The sequence below is a fragment of the Aythya ferina genome (genome assembly GCF_964211825.1).
Source record: "Aythya ferina genome assembly, chromosome: 3".
Taxonomy (NCBI): domain Eukaryota; kingdom Metazoa; phylum Chordata; class Aves; order Anseriformes; family Anatidae; genus Aythya; species Aythya ferina.
The window spans coordinates 99,725,646-99,740,303 of NC_140298.1; positions in this window are offsets into that span (position 1 = coordinate 99,725,646).

A 14,658-nucleotide genomic window follows, 5' to 3' on the forward strand; every position below is an offset into this window, starting at 1 on the left:
CATGCATCTTTCCCCATGTTATCTTACAAATGGTGTAAATTCAACATTTTAAAAATACTTGAATCATTTTACTTCAGAGTAAATTAGGGCAGAATAATTAGAATTATCAGTTCAGTTACAATCAATTTACTGATAAAAATGATAAATTCATTATGTGTTTTTCATATTATTTAACTTCGAAATAGGCCATAAATCAGCAAATATCAGAAGTCTGTTTAAATAATAAATAAATTTTAAATTTTAACTTTTAAATAAAACTTTTAAATAAAAGTCTGTCCAAATAATTCTATCCACGTCTGTGGAGTAAGTAATACATGGGATTGCAGTTAAATGTCTTACCTTTCTCATCCTCAGAAACCACCAAGAACAAATTAGTGAGTATGACTGTTCTGAAAGGATAACAAATATATAAAAATATTGACTTTCTTTTGTTGTTGTTATACTGAGAGCTGTCAACTTCTTTTTCAGTGATGATGGGTTCATAAGATTTTTAAAAGGAGGGGGAGAGGGGAAGGCTTTTAGGAAGCACATAACATCAAACACCTGTGAATGGACTTTTTTTCACAGAATCACAGACAGGTTGAAGTTGGAAGGGACCTCTGGAGGTCATTTGGTCCTACCCCCTGCTCAAGTAGGGCCACCCAAAGCAGGTTTCCCAGGACCATGTCAAGGTAGCTTTCGGAGATCTTCAAGGAAAATGCTCCACAGCAACCTGTGCAACCTGTGCAAGTGATCCTTCACCCACACAGTAAAGTGGGCTTCCTAATGACACACACCTCTTGCGTTCTTGTTTGTTCCCATTGCCTCTTGTCCTGGCATGGAAAACCACTGAGAAGAGAGAGAAGACTTGTAAAACACAATCAAGAGAGCCAAGGGACTAGGAGACAAGCTTGATAGATTTTGCTCTCCAGTTCCTGAGAGAAGGAATAACATCTTCACTAATGGAGTTGCTCTGAGGTGATTTCTGTATTTCTTAGCTCCTTTCCTTTGGTTAGCAAATCATATGCAAACCACTTAAACCAGGCTTGATTGTCTTTGATTGTATCCATTATTCATGGATATTCACTAAAAAGTCTTGATAAACACTTTTCAGAGATGGCTTCAGGGCTTTCGATATTTGCTGTTAGTCATATGTGGTATTCTTTCAGTCACATGTGAAATGTTTCTGCTCTTTGAATGGATAACTATTCTGTTAAGAAAATCACACAAAGCATTCCTAGACAGTGATGTTAATGACAGTCATTTGTACTAAAATGGGTTTGCATTTCAGATTCTCTGTCCTCCATTGCCCAGACAGTTGAATAATGATTAATGAAAATGAATATAGATGGTCTTAGAAAGTAAAGTACGCTTACTGACCAATCAAGTAAGCTGGTTTATTATTAAAACTTCATGCAAAACTTTAAAATCTTCCTAGGTTAGCTTTTCACACAGGCCAGGAAATATGAAATAAGTAAAATATGTTCTCATGCATATTCCTAAAAAATCTGTTAGGTTTAAATTTATTGGTGCATTTTAGGTTCTCCTCTTTTTGACTTACAAATATGAGTTCTGACAGGTGTAGCAATATGTACCAAAACCACAAGTGTAACTTCATTTGTAATTGTAAGTCTAGCTGACATCAGTAACAGGTGCATTTGTGTAGATGAAAACATTTTCCAATGGGCCTCTTACAAGTCTGAAACTGAACACATTGGCCATTGCCTCTGTAAGTCTGAAATCTTCTCACTACCTGTGTTTGTTGGATAGCATTTAAAGCTTATAACAACCCTTAAATTCTTACAGTAATTTCTGCTGCTTTTCAAGTTGGTGGCTCATGTAAGTTTTAACTTTACATTATTCTCTCATTTAAACAGCTATGGATGTCCTCTAAAGTAATAATAACATTTGACAGACTTGTGTCTGTCACCATCATCTATATTTATTATAGTGAAATAGTATTTCAGTAATTATGAACATCTCATAAATGACTGTTGCATTTTCTTACCTGGAGACTTTTGTTCATCCTTAGCCAAGATTCATAAATTTTTCAAAGTTCAAGAAATAATCTATCCAACAAAAAAGCCATAAATTCTGTCATGGTTTTGGCTGAGGATATAGTTTGTTTTCATCAAAGAGGCTAACACAATGTTGTGTTTTGGATTTCTGGTGAGAATAACACACCAATGTTTTAGTTTTTGTTGAGCAGTGCTCACACAGAGCCAAGAACTTTTCTGCTCTTGGTGGTGCCCTGCAAGGCTGGGGGTGCACCAGGAGCTGGAAGGGGGCACAGCCAGGACAGCTGGCCCAGGCTGGCCAAAGGGATGATGCATGTGGTGTCATGCTCAGCAATAAAACTGGGAGAAAGAAGGGGGAAAGAGGGATGTCGGGAGTGATGCCATTTATCTTCCCAAGAAACCATTCTGCATGATGAGCCCTACTTGCCTGAGAGTGGCTGAACACCTGCCTGCTGATGGGAAGCAGCAAATGGAATAAGCAACCTTGTCTGGCTTTGTTTTTATATGTCTTTTGCTTTCCTTACTAAACTGTCCTTATCTCAACCCATTAGTTATGACATTTTTTTCTCTGGGAAACCTGTTACAGTGCTCTGTTACTCTCACAATAAAGTGCCCCCTCATATTCAGCTGGAACCTGCTGTGCTTCAGTTTGTGCCCGTTGCCTCTCGTCTTCTTGCTGGGCACAACTGAAAAGAGACTGGCTCCACCTTCTTGATACCTTCCCCTCATATATTTATACACATTGATGAGGTCTCCCTTCAGTTTTCTCTTTACTTCTAAGAATATTTATGAATCTATGGTAAGAATGTTTATTATCTAAAAATGTATATGAATAAGCACATTGATTTGTTTCCAAAATCATAAATTAGAAGGTGACCATAACACAGGCACGTTTTTAACAGACTAGTCTTTGTTATGTTCAGAGGAAGCCATTCATCATCGTTTTATCACATAGCTTTTTTTTTTTTCTTATTTTTAAAAATACATATTCATTAACTAAGAGGCAGAATATATCTTGTGCATAGTTTGAAATATTACTAAGAATAAAAAGTAAATGATCAAAAGAAAAGTAAATAAACTTCAAATTATCTAGAGTCTGTTCTTTGTTCCAGTAAATACATGTTAAGCACAAAGATATTCACAGAAAGCAGGACTGATTAATTAACTATTCACATGAAAAGAAAATCTTGGTTTATTTAGTCTCAATTAATTCCACTGCTATTGAATGTAAGATTTATAATCACAGTTGTTTCAAATACAATTGCTTGAATTGTAGTGGCTTCACTTTTAAAGAGGATAATGAACATTTGAAAGAAAATGTTAAAATTTTTAAAACTAATTCATTTCTGTAATACCATGCTTAAAATTGAAAAGCATTTGAAAAACTCTTGCTTAACTGAAGATGTACTGATGAGTAGCAATTCTGTTAGGATAAGGTTGTCCATTGAAAGACCACAATTATTGTTATGCAAGATATCTGTAAATGCACTTTTTAGTGCAGCATTTTGCCAATAAATAAATGCTGTCCTTATTCTATATTCATCTAACATATGCACAGGCACATTTTATGTATTATTTTTATGATCCTTCTCTCTCTTCCTTGGAGACAATTTAAGTGACAGATCAACCTAAAGACTTGCAAGCTAATATGCAAAATTTGGTAGGTTTGTCATATCAGTGTTTATAATTAGTGAGCTAAGAGTCTCGTCCCTCTGCTGTAAGGGGTACTGGAAATTCATTGGGAATATCCTTTACATTGTTTCTGCCCAGGTGCTGTGACTCCAGAATACCCTGCATCCAGTTTGCGAGAAACACACCCAGAGCTCCCGCTGCGCACAGCCCCAGCTCTGCTACTTATGCTGCAGTGGGAAATTCTGTGAGCAGAGTTTTACTGGACTCCTCAGAAGCTACACCCATGTTAGTAATCTTCACAGGTCCAGGACATGATTCAATTTTTGTTAAGCTCTTGTCCATGATGAGTGAACAAAGTGCTTTGTGGATACAATAAAAGGTTTGGTGGAAAAAAGCATTTACAGATATTCCATAAACTCTCCTGACCATGCCAGGCCTATTTTACTTACTGTTTCAGGCTCATGTTATTTTCAAATAGAGCACAGCAATGTTTGTGGTGTAGGCTCATTACCTGGTCCAACTCTGCTGATGCTCTCTTTGCCCTGGCATTGCAGGGGCAGATTGGGAAACAGTACTGCTTAAGAGCTGTACTGTTTGGGCCACCAGTCACACTGTCAAACCTCTCCCAGAGCCATAAATCCTGAGGTGCCATCAATACATGTACTTCCGGTGCAAGGCCAAGGTGGGTTTTAGGGTGCTTTGTCTTCATACACTCAAACCTGGAGCCAGACAACTTTGTCAGAAGCCAGTCAGCCTCTATGATGAAGTTTGTCAAATCTCAAGAGCTCAAAGACGTCTGACATTCCTAAGACAAAATTTATCTTTTCTGGAGGTTTTTCAGTCATTTTCTTTGGCAGGATGATTCTGCTGCAGGGATCATTTTCTAATTTTCTACAAGACCACTGACCATTGCAGCCCACAGCTCCTAATCAAGAAGAGAGAATGCCTGAAGGCATCCATCATTCCAGTGGGATTCCTTTTGCTGTCCCTCTGACACTTTCTGTCCCTTGGTGACACAAGATGCTCCCATGCATGCTGAGTGATGGCCCAGTCCCATTGCACAGTATAGCAAGTTGCAAACAAGATAGAACAGAGCAAGACATAGTAACTCAAAACAGATTTTGTTTTCAGTCTCTGTTATGAATAAAGTGGCTTGAATATCAGCTTAAAGGTGAGTATAGTTTGTGGTTTAATTGATTAAAAAGAATGGTGCTTTTTGGCTTTCAAAGAAATAAAACATTCAAAGATCCAGTGGTCCATATGATTAGTTTTATTTTCCTAGTTTTATGATCTACTTAGAAAACAATATGTTATGATATTGAGATTATTTGTGATACTGTGCAGACACAGCCTACATTCACTTGATATAAAATTGACAATGCTCACTGCTTCAGATATAAAGTAAATAAACCTGTGGGGCCATGTCAGCTTTTGATTTTCAGTCATGTTGAGGAATGTATGCAGATCAGCTCTTCATTAATTAACTAAACTGAAATGTTTACTGTGGAAAAAATAAATTATATATTTTTTAAATTCTTTTGTCACACTGAATTACGAAGAAAATTAACCACAAACAATAAATAGTGTGACTCATAAAACAACTCTAACAAAAATAATATTTGATTAAAATTACTAAAACCTCACAACTTGATCCAATTGAATACCTGATGATCATTCATAATATTGAGGAAGAAAAAAGTCTACAAAAATAGTTCAACATACATGCAAAGCTTTATGAACTCCTGATCTATAAAACATTAGTCATTAAATAAGAATGACTTATTCCAAGTGGGAATAGGAACTCATAAACTTTAAATAAACAAACTAGTTTGATATAATCATTTCCAATGGTCACCATTGGAACTAGGCAGTGATGTGTGATTGCAACCCAGTAATAATACAAGCAGATAAAGTAACTAAAGTAATCATGATCAAATTCTCAGCTCACAGCTGTTCCTTTCTCCTATGGATCTCGAAGAACTTGCTCAGAATGGATTCAGTTTTACACACTGTGAAAGACATGAGTTCAGCATTCAAAATTTCTGTGAATTCTTTTATCTTGCTTATGTCTGTATTATTTAGGCAAAAATAATAATAATAAAAAATCTCCTATTTACTTCAGTAGCATGTCTATTAAAAGGAACACTTCAGAACTGTTTCCCTAGCTAAAGACAGAATAAGGCAAAGCACCTGACCACAACAGAACTGACAATGCTGATCACTCTTCTATTAAATACAAGCTAGTGCAGGTAACAGATACATTTTTAAGATTTTGGACACTCATTTTATTCTGCAACTAAAGATACCTACTGAAGACACCTTAGTATTTGAGCTAGTTATTATCACAGGCCACATTACTGTTATCACTTATAATTTATATCAATTATAATAGTTGTACTATTAGTGTGTATTACTAATGAATAATAAAATTTGTGGTCAGTATCTATCATGCAAAAGGATAGTTCAAGAACTAAAATCTCATTAAAATGGGGATCTTTTAGGAGACACATGACATTTCCTGGTGAAAATTCCCACCTTGTACACACTCCTTACTGTATACCAGAATTGTTTACACTGAAAGGGACCCCTTGAGATCATCTGGTCTAGCTCCCCCTACTCCAGAAGTCACCTAGAAAAGGTTTTCCAGAACCATGCTTTAAATATCTCCACTCTACAACCTCTCTGAGCAACTTGTGCCAGTACTTGGTCACTCTGACATGGAAAAAATGTGTTTTCTTGTGTTAAGATGGAATTTCATAAGTTTTTATTTTTGTCCATTGCCTCTTGTCTTGCCAGTGGGTACTACTGGGAAGAGTCTGGTTTCCTCTTCATTTCCTCCTATCAGGTACACATTAATGAGATTCTCCCTGACCCTTCTTTTCTTCAGGCTGAACAGTCCCAGAGCAGCCTCCCTTCATATGAAGATGTTCTGGTTCATTTATCATCTTTGTGTCCCTGTATTTCTTGTACTAGCACCTAGAACTGGACACAACACTTTGGATGTGAAGGGAAAGTGGTGGCTGTCTGTGCATGTACCAATTCGGGTTTTTAACATCTCACTGGAAACTGGATCACCTTTATAGTGGTATATCACTACATTTTGTCCATGTTGCATGTGCATCAATTTGTATAGTCAGGATTGACATTACTTTTCAGTACAAAACATAACCTTTGATGAAGTTATTTCTGACAATCTGTTAATGTAATGTGCTATAACATGGATCATACAGTGAGCTCTCTCAAAACAATACAAGACACTATTACACAATAGTGCTTCACACCCAAAATATATTACATACTCACTGATTTCATTGACACATTCATCAGTTCTGCTAATTAGTTTGTTTCTATATATATTGACTCTTTTCATTGACCTTAGCAGAATGCTACAAACTCAATTAGTGTCTTAATAGACCATATATTCAATAGCTTGGTAAACTGTTCAACCTGTAAGGCATTGATCCTTGACATTATTGCCCAGTTTATGCATTCCACATAATAAATTCTCTTTACTTATAACAAACACTAATCAAGTGGCAAAGGTATTCTGGCAGTGTGCTTCAAATATTAAAGATTTATGTCAACAAGATTAACTTTTATAATCGCTGCTTGTGTGGAATTTAGACGTTGTGTAGATTAATGGATCTCACTTCTACTGTTGTAGATCTTTGAAGTTCGTTCACATTGAACTTTATTTCCCTTTGGCTTTAAGTAATTGAAGATAACTGCTCTACATAACTACTCATCGCATTAACAGAGAAAGCTCCTGAACCAGAGAAGAGGAGAGCCCTTGTTTGTCAGGGTTTTGTGTGATTTAGCTCAGTGATGTAATTGGTGGATATGAACTAAACCCACAACTTTATGAAAACACAATACAAAGTTGAAATGTATTGTCAGGACAAACACAAAACAAAGCAGTACTTTCCCAGATTTACTGCAACACTTAACAGCAAGAGCATCTATCACTAAGGACATTCATTGCTAAAGATACATGACATGATTACAAAGGCTATTATAGAGCTGAATGAAAATAGCTTTAAACAGAAAGTACTCTTTTTAAAAATGGAGGTTCCTTTCCTTAATAGTAAGGATTAAACAAACTGGGAGAAAGCACATTTTTCCAACACATTTCTTATCCTATTCAAATTAATATTTTCTCTTATCCTATTTAATCTAGTATTAGTCCCTTATATGCTTCATCAAAGATATCCAAATCTCATTAACGACAAAATGACTATAGTTCTACTTTTTTAAAGCTCAAAAACAGAAATAGGTAGAGGATATTTCATTTCATTTGCCACAACCTAAAGCAATACACACTAATTTTTACCATAGTTATCTTAAGGAAATATCTTTGTAACCATTGTAACCGGGTAGGTTACAGTTTTCATAGATTCATTCAGAACTTGTTACCCCTGGAAAATGAATCTCTGTGAAATCTCCCATTAGGTCAGGATGTGTTTATTATGTGTAATATTGGAAAATATGTCTTATTTTCTTAGTATCCTCTTGTTTTATCATTGTAGTGTTATACCTTGTGGAAGATTTTTTTTTTTTTTTTCAGATTAAAGAACAAGTAAACACAAAAAAAGTCCTACTGCCTTACACTGGCTGTCCTTCCATCACTGTAGTGTGTCCCTGGCAGAGGCAATAGGAGACATCACTTAGGAAGTGCTGCCTGATGTTCAGACAGAAACTCCCATGTTTCTCTTTGTGTCCATTGCCTGTTGTCCTGGCACTGGGCACCACTGAAAAGATCCTGGCTCTTCGCACCCTCCCCTTAGGTACTTGTAGACATTGATGAGCTTTCTCTCATCTTTTCCTCACAGGAGAGATGCTCCAGTCTCTTAATCATTGTAGTGACCCTTTGTTGAACTCTCTGTAGTTGCCCCATGTGTCTCTTGTACTGGGGAGCCCAGAACTGGGCACAGCATGCCAGGCATGGACTCACCAGAGCTGAATAGAGGAAAGGATCACCTCCCTCAACCTGCTGGCAATGCCACTAATGCAGCCAATACTATTATCTGTCTTAGCAGTGAGGGCACATTGCTGACTCATGCTGACAACTTGGTGTTCAACAGGAACCCCAGATCCTTTTCTATAAATCTGTTTTCCAGCTGGGAGTCCCCCAGCATGTATTGATGCATGGATTTGTTCCTCCCCAGTTGCAGGACTTAAATAAGTTGATTTAAAAATGGACAGACATGCTGAGGCAGGGATGAAGAGAATGCAGACATCCTAGATAAAAGTAGCAATTACTGGATTATTGAATATTGTATTATTGCTTTCCTTAGTCTAATAAAATTCCTTTCAGTGCTAAAATTGACTGTTACTGAAATCTTCTCTCTGTCAGCTCATAATCTTATAAACTCTCCTAACTGTGTTATTTAGATGTGACCTTCTCACTGGTTTTATACTACCTACCGTATTGCTTTCATTTGTCCAATCTTCAATACAAGCTTTGCACATTGCCTTCACCCATTTTCTACCACTTCCCAACTGTCTTTATTCACTATATGAAAGGACCCTTCAGCATCCCACACTTAGCACTAGTGACTTTTACTTGCTAGTCCTTCTCTAAATAGCTCTCCTTTTCCTGCCATGCCCAATAAGAAGGAAGGCAGTACCGTAGGAATATGCAGTGCATCAGAGGTGTTTAAAGTTCTGACAAGAAACAGATCCAGCAGATTTTGTGAGTGTCCAGGGAATGTTGGGAAATAGCCTCATTTGATATCTTCAGCTTGAGAAATTCTTCCCTCAGCAACTTTCCACTTGTTGCCTGGAAGTGTTATGAGACAGGCTCGATGCCTGAATCAAACAAGACTAGTCCCCTCCATTTTCATCATGATTTCCCCTGTGGCTGTAAGCGGGAGAAATGCTTGAAAGGACACAGCTGATGAAAGGAGCTGTCAGCCTCCAGGTGCCAAAGGGCAGCCTTCCATCTCCTGTTTCCTCTATGTCTCCCCTAGGTGTACAGTGGAAAGAGGAGATTATGGCAGAGGAAACAGTAGCAGTGATCACTTTTGTAGGGGTGTATTTCTGTCCCTTTCTGTCCATGACCAGAAGGTTCTATGGTTTAGCAGGAGGCTGCTATGGCTTTTATTTTTTTTTCCTTTCTGCTTTTAACCAGTGGTATAAAACATTTTGTAATTAGTACTACTACATGCTTAATGTTCTGTTTTGTCTTAATGGAAGTAGTGGTAGAATGAAATCTCTGTAAAAATTTATCATGGCAGATTTGCCCTTTCTGTCCTGTAAAAGATCCTGTAAACATCAGTATCAACTACCGGCTTCTGACTCTGACTTAAAGTCCTTATCCACCTGCCCTCTAGAGAAGAAATTTACATTCCTACTCTCTAGTTGTTGTTGTGTGTGTTACTTCTTGTTGTTGTTGTTTTTTTCTTTAAAAAGGCAAAGAAATGATTTCTTGCTTATAACACCTATCACATATTCCTCACTTCCCCGAAGACAGAAAGATCTACAATAGCCCCTCTGTAAATAGGAGCAACATAAGTCAATGTGTAGTATTCTTAAACACTATAGTGGTTGTATATACTTCCTATCCCACCTACTTATTTTCATCAATCAGCTGCTCTTCCTTTCTCCCTCTTATAAGCTCTCTATAGTATGTGAATTTGATATAGAGAAAGTTCTCCCTCTCTGGTGAAGATAATTCTATTGAGATATAAAACACTTAATGTTGTGCAGCAAGAGTGGCTCTTATATCAAGGATGTCATTTCTGTCTAACCTGTTTTTTAATTCTAGTAAGATTCTATAGATAGTTGAATCAGACAAACATGACGTGCTGAATTTAAGGAATATATACTTACATTTAGGGTTTTTTTGGTCACCAAATTCAAATTTTCACAAGCCACAACAAACTCACGCATTGCACAGCACTAGCTGAAATGGTAATTAGGGTACCAAAAATACCGAAGAGAGAGCCATACTCTTTCAGTTGTATAACAGTGCAGTAGAATGTCTTTATAAGAAAGTGTTGATTTCACTATATTGTTTTAAAAGGGAGCTATTAAAATATTAATTGTCTGGTCAACAAGGTTTTTGAAAAGAAAAAACTGAAAAATTTTTCATATCTATGTGTCAAATGCAGAAATTGTCAATCATGGAGAAACATCATAGGATCATCTTTGATCTTGTACTTTAACTGCAAGCTATTCAGGGAAGTCATTTTTAGTATATATTCACTATTTAGTTGAGAATATATATGTTTATAACTATGTAGTTGAGAATATATTGTTTATAATCTTTTAAACAGGATCCTAGACTTTAAGCAAACTATGGAAGCTAGGCATTGCTTCCTCAAAGGGGTGAAGTGCCATCTCCTCTCATTTTAGATCAGATGTATAAGGGTTGTGTTCCCTGGCTCTGCACTTTTCTACAGTGTGCCTTTGAAAGAAACATTGCCTTTGAAGGAAACATTGCCTTTGTAACTACAACAATATAACCAGAAGTGATTTGCAGTAGAACAGATAAGGGTTTCCCAGAGAAACATTTATTGTTCCCTTGATCAGTTTGCCTAAGTCAAGCAAAGGGAAAATAACTCTCAGAAAAGGTAGGCAGCCATATGTTACTGTAGTCCTTATTGTCTATATTATCCATTTCCTCTTCTACTTTTTTTTTTTTTTTTTTTTTTTCTTTTCCCTATCTATCTCTCTTGCTTCCTAATCTCACTCACTATTGAAGGTAGGAGACTAATCCCAGTGACTGGAAGTCGTCACATGTTGCTGCAAGAGGCAGCCTCACCACAGAGTCTCACCTCCAGCCTCTCGTACTGTTCTGGGTTAGCCCTAGTAGTCAGCTCAGCACCACCCAGACACTCACTTACTCTCCCTAGGTGCAATGAGGAAGAGAACTGGAAAGATAAAAGTGCAAGAACTCCTGGGTTGAGATAAAGACAGTTTACTAGGGAAAGCAAAAGCTATGCATGCAAACAAAGCAAACCAAGGAATTAATTCACTCCTTCCCATCAACAGGGGCAGACAGGTGTTCAGCCACTCCCAGGAAAGCAGGGCTCATCAAACAGAATGGTTTCTTGGGAAGACAAACACCATCACTCCCAGCATCCCCCCCTTCCTCCTTCTTTCCCCCAGCTGTTACTGCTGACTCCACAAGACATCCCTTTGGCCAGCCTGGGCCAGCTGTCATGGCTGTGTCCCCATCCAGCTCCTGGTGCACCCTCAGATTCTGCACTGGCAGGGCACCACGAGGAGCAGAAAAGTCCTTGACTCCATGTGAGCACTGCTCTGAAGCATCAGTGTGTTTTCACCACTATTTCCATCAAAAATCCAAAATACAGCATTGTGTGAACCTCTACAAAAAAATAAAAATAAAAATGAACTCTGATACAACCAAAACCATGACAAGTATACAGAAAGCAGGAAAAGCGCTATGTGTCCAGATAGCATAAAATTATACACACCATTACCACTTACCAAAATAAACAGCAATGCTTGAGAGTATTAAAAAAAAAAAAAAAAGTTCCCTTAAGAAGTATCACTTATGAATTTTAAGACCGATGATAGTGAGAGAACAAGAGAACACTTCTCAGCACGGTTTGGCTGTAGAAGAGCTCTGAGATCTTGGAAAGTATGTGACTGGGGCAAAGAGGTACTTGTGGTTCAGAAAAGGGACCAGAGGTGAGATCCTGATCTATCCTCCACAGGACTTTACTCTGCAGGGATTTAAGATGTTGAAACACTGTTTAGTCTACCTGTTAGAAGATCCCCTTAAATAATCCACTTTTAATCTCGTATTCACTGCAGGCAGTAATTGCAATCATCCTGGAAGAAATGTGGAAGAAGTTATAACTACTTAGTTTGTCTTCACTTGTTGTCTGTGCAGGGTAAGACTTTGAAAATTTCTGCTCATTAGCAGTACTGAAAGTGAAGAAAATGTTCGTCTTTCAACATAGACCAAAAACCAATTAAAATAAAATAACAGCAAAGTTTTGGTAATTATAGGAGTTTTTAATTCTATATTCAGAAAAAAAAAAAAAAAAAGTTGCTTTTAAATCTCACAGTAACAATGAATTTAATTTTGATGTATACATTGCTTTTGTCAATACAGCTGATACTTTTTTCTTTAAAAAACAGATGGAAAAAAATAAAACCATACCATGCACACCATCATAATAAATGTACTATCTTTCTGTACACACTTCTTCATTAGCTTTTACCTTCATAATCTCATAAAAGACAAAATACTACCAGATTTGAACTGAGTGTGGGCACTGGACATTCTTAAAATTCATATTATCAATATGAATTTTTCACTGAATTGAGAACATTCATACATTTTTGCATATATTTGTCACATTTGCACTATCACTGTCCCTGATAGTCAAGCTAGACTGCATATTAGTACGTATTATCTATTTGCTATGAAAATAGTACAAAATTCTTTGAATTGAAGTAGAAATGTAGCATTTTCCTGTTTCTGCATGATGAGAATATACTTTTGAGACTGTAATGCACTATTTATTTTTGAAAGTTAAAAATAAAATCTTCCATTACTTCCTTGAAAGTATTAATGTTGTACTGTCAGGAAAGATTACTGTCCAGAACTGAACTGTTGTGTGATTTATTCTCTGCAGATATACCATAACATTTGATTATTAAAGAAAGACACAGCTTCTGGAGATGGAGCATTAGCTTTGCTTTAAACTTGTTTCATCATTGATCTTTTTTCTTCAGGTTTATTTTTCCTTGAGAAAAATAGAAACAAAAGTAAACCTTTTTAGACTTTGCTCATACAGAACATTGTTATAAGAATGTTTATTAATAATTTAATCAATTTCTATGAAAAGATATCAAATTTAAAAAATTGGTTTTATTATTCCAGACAGAAATATATTCCAGTTTATCTGGTATATCACATGTGAAAAAGTATGCCATGAAAGCTATTTTACTGTATCAAGTAAGCAGAGTTAATCTCATATCAAATGAAACTAGTACCTTTACATGGCAATGAAATTCAGAATTGAAATATTTAAATGTATTCACTACATGTACTGAAATCATTCATAGAATCTAAATCACCTGAAAAGTTAATAAATATGAATTATCTTTTTTCCCTTTGGTTTGTTTGACTTTTGTCTTTGAAGATGGTAACAAAAAAAAACGAATCATGAGATTAAAGTTCTATTACTAGAAAATATTATTAACAATTAATTTTAATTGAAAATGGATAATATTATTAACAATTAAATTTAGTTCTTATAATTCTAGTGGTAAAGAGTACATAGCATACTTAATACCTTTTCAAAACAATCTAGACTATTTATTTAGACGTGATACTCCACTTGAAAGCTGTTTGAAGATGCTTCAAGTGAAATTCTGCAGAATTAATTTCAGTACAATTTTCTAAATTCACAATCTTGGTAAAGTCTTCTGATTGGAGAAAGACATCAGAAAAGTTATTCAAACCAATTTAAAAGTTTGGGGCAGAAGTTCCATACAAGGTGTCTATCAGATGTCTTGTATGTATTTCATTTGAATTGCAAAATGACACATTTCATGAAATTACTAAAATATCAGTTATTTCATTAGTAGATGAAAAAGGCAGGTAGACCCTATTATTTTGGAGGAATAATGTTGGAATAATATTGAAATTATTAATATGAAATGTTAGAGGGCGTTGCAGGAAGCACGGCCGAAAGCACGACAGACATCAGTAGTCAGATCATGCTCCATTTTATTGCCTGAATAGCCTAACTTTTATAGTGAACTTAACAGGGGCGGACAGTGTTTCACACAAGATTATTGATCAAAAGCACTCAGACAAACAACTACAAGAAAACAACCCCACCTGCAAGAAAACAACCCCCCTTGTGATTAGCAGTCACGTAGATCTTGTCCTTGAAGCCAGTTGTGGGTAACAATATTTTTCTGAATTCCTCAATTGGGCAATGTGGGAACTCTCATAGTTGCCCTGGTAGCTTGGTTTGCTCAGCTACAGCAGGCCATGGGATTTGCTAAGGCCTACTCCTGGTTGCTTAAAGCAAGCTCA